Genomic DNA, 3,526 nt, shown 5'->3' on the forward strand with positions numbered 1-3,526 from the left:
AAACCCCTGGGTGTCGGGCTCTCAGAAAATTTTTAACAATAGTACATCTTTCACCTCATGAATATTTGTCTTATTCTCACAAACCTGAACCCTCCTGTATAGACTTCTTATACTGCCCTGCAGTCTCTCACTACTTAATCTCTATTGACTGAGTAGCTCTGAGTTATAATCAACAAACCAGACACCAATTTAAGCTTATTGGGGTAGATCCAAACGTTAAGGTGGGGTTGTCCCTAGAGTTTCGTCTGCTATGATTACTGCAGCTATGACATCTATCTTTTGGAAATACCATTGAGCAACTTTTAGGATTCAGATGCTATCGGAATTTTTAGCTAATTACCATTACATTTATTGAGCTAAGTGAGCCCTCTGTGTCAGGTTTTCATGGGTGAAGCCCTTTATATCAAGTAACTACCAAAGCATAAAGATCAGTTGTGGGCCAAGAGTGGGGTGATTTTATTCGGACAAGGAAGTTTGGCATGGCTGATAGGACCAGTTTACTGTGTTAAGTTACCCTTTCATAAACTGCCATAAAATCATGGTAGTGTTGAAATCTTTGATTATACACCTTGCCTGAAAGTTTTACCTGGGTAAATTACTTGATTGATCAACTATGGGAAAATGAGACAAATTCTATTAAAATTAGATTTTGTAAATTCAGTGGCAAGGCAATGTGTATTTACTGTGACTATCTGGAAAGAAAATTTTGCCAATGGCAAGTGATTTTATTCCACAGAGGCTGAAAAAAGCAATTGCTCTCACATACTCAACTTGGAAATTCTAATAGTATGTTTTTACTAGGAGCAAGCACTTTGTCCATAATATAGCTATTTCTTCAAACTTCCAAGTTGGGTTATATTATTGTCACTTTAGAAATAAGCAAACAGGCTCAAGGAGGATTAATGACTAACAGGAAGCCATGCAACCTACTGGGAAAGCTAACTTAACTATGCCTACGTTTCAAAGGCCCTATCTACTTTCGCTACTCGTCGCCATACTCCTTAAAACCATCCACAGCAAACTTCAATCAAAATTACCAGAAAGCAATCCAGGACTCCCATCTGGCTGCAGTTGCTCCTATGCTAAAGTGCTCGGCTCACCATGGTCTCAGACCAGGATGATTTGAATCTACTGGTTATCACAGTTGATACCAGCTCAATTTGGTGAGGAAAGCAAGCACTTAAGGAATCTCAGTTTACTTCATCAAAATGCATAGATGCTGTGATGGTGTTGGGGATTCCCATTTATTCATGAATCATTCCAACAAACTTGCTGCAATAGCAAGTCACATTCAAGAAAGTCGATTCTTGTATACTGGAAAGAATGGCCGATCGGGAGACTTCTTTGGAGACCCTGGCAACCCTCCTGAGTTTAATCCCTCAGGGAGTAAAGATGGAAAATACGACCTGTTAACAGCAGCAAATGAAGTTACTGCTGAAGAAATTAAAGGTCTAATGACCAAAAGTGACATAAAAGGTCAAAATATGGGACTCTGCTGGCAGGGTTCTTTGCCAAAGCCTTTTGCTACATTCATAGAATGAAAAAAGAAGTTAAAAAGATAAACAGGAAATGAAATCAAGGATATTGGTGATCAAGGTTGCAGAGAACAGTGCATTGTAGTATATGAACTTCATGAATGTAATTTTCACAGCAGAAACAGTATTTTAATTGATGCCTGTTTTAGACTGATTCAGGACTCCTCCAACAGGATTGTGACATCACTGTACTTGAACGTGCCTCAGATGCCATCCCTTCTGCAGTATTTTACTGTGGGTTTTGCTTCCTGATCACGATCAGAGATGTCAGCTAATCCTGCCCCCCGCCCCCACCTTTGCCAATTCACGCGGACTACAGGGCTGTGTTTGTCATCACAATCTCATTGAAATTGGCTATGTCTGTTCTGTGTGTTTGTCAATATTCTGCAATTTCAATCCTATCTGCGCTACCTGAGAGATGACAGCCTTTAAGATTTCTCTGCCTCTTGTACTGAAGGCCAAGAAAAAGAAACCGAAAGTGTCTACGTGATAGTAAAATGTTTCGTTTCCATCTTTTAGAGCTATTAATAGAAATTACATGGAGGAATCTGTTGGAAAGCCCCTGAAAAAACTACAGATAGCTTTTTTCTATCTTCTAAATAGAGAATATTTTCACGTAGTTATTTTCTCACAGGAAATATTTCCAAGATGGCATTCTCATCTTGCACATCTAAGAGACTGATTTGTTTCAGGGAGACAAGCTGCTATGCAATATATTTATAAATCTTTTCTGATTGGATTTTTTTAATTGACAAAAGAACTACATACAAACATGAACATTCTTAACATATGAACATTCCATACTTGGTGTATAATCAATGGCTCACAATATCATCACATAGTTGTATATTCATCACCATGATCATTTCTTAGAACATCTTCATCACTCCCAAAAAAGAAATAAAAAAACACACATACCACACCTCTTATCCCTCCCTCTCACTGACTTCTTCTAGTATTTCTAACTACCCAACATATTTTAACTTGTTCTATTTTTTTTCTACACCCCTTATCATTCCCTTTCGTTGATCACTAGTATTTCAATCTACTCAATTTAACATTTTCCCATTATTTATTTTTAATCCATATTTTTTACTCATCTGTCCACATTGTAGATAAAAGGAGCATCAGATACAAGGTTTTCATAATCACAGCCACATTGCAAAAACTGTATCTGATTGGATTTTGACCAGAAAGGGGGGAGACCTCAATAATTTGGGAATTTTTTTTAATGGTATGATCATCTGACAAAGTCAGGCTGCTATGAGTGATTATATGCTTTAAAGCATATTGGCTAATCTGGGTCCTGATTGAAATGTATGATGTGTGAAATTTGAACACAGTTTTGAAAGAAATGTAAACATAATTATTTATAGATTAATGGCATCAATCAATTTACATCTTACTTGAACCAACCATTAATGTCAAGAGTAGTCATGTAAAAACACTTATTGTCCAAACTAAATTTTATTCAACTTTAGTATTAACAAATATTTATTTTTTTGCTTGCCAATTCATCTTTGGACAATGTTACACCTTTAATAATATTTGTTACTAAGTACAAAATCTGAAGTTTAAAAGCAGAATGAAACAATCCTCTAGTAGAACAATTTTTTTCAGAAACAGTTGTGTTAAAAGCATATTTGTGACAAAGCGGGAGGTGTGGCCAAGATGGCGGCTTAGCAATGTGCGCGTTTTAGTTCGTCCTCCAGAACAACTACTAAATAACCAGGAACAGTACAGAACATCTTCCGGAGCCACGCCAGTGACCAGACACATAGCATACCCCAGTTTGAACCAGCTAGACTGGCTGCGAGCCTCCCCAGAACCGTTTGAGTTCCCCAAGCGGTGGCGGCTGGTGCCCCTCCCCCACAGGCTGCTTCCCAGAGGGGAAAGGAAAGAGACTTTAACAGCAGCAGGGGCTGAGTCCAACCAAACTCAAATTGTGGCATGAACTAACAAATTCTGACTACTAAAAATAGGCCCCCAGC

At 38.1% G+C, this 3,526-nt stretch overlaps 1 pseudogene; it reads left to right on the top strand.

Annotated features, from left to right (window-relative positions):
* The first annotated feature begins 1,101 nt into the window (after positions 1 to 1,101).
* LOC143649110 (general transcription factor IIH subunit 3-like) lies at positions 1,102 to 2,025 on the top strand (annotated as a pseudogene).
* The last annotated feature ends 1,501 nt before the right edge of the window (positions 2,026 to 3,526 follow it).

The sequence above is a fragment of the Tamandua tetradactyla genome, chromosome 11 (assembly GCF_023851605.1).
Source record: "Tamandua tetradactyla isolate mTamTet1 chromosome 11, mTamTet1.pri, whole genome shotgun sequence".
NCBI lineage: Eukaryota > Metazoa > Chordata > Mammalia > Pilosa > Myrmecophagidae > Tamandua > Tamandua tetradactyla.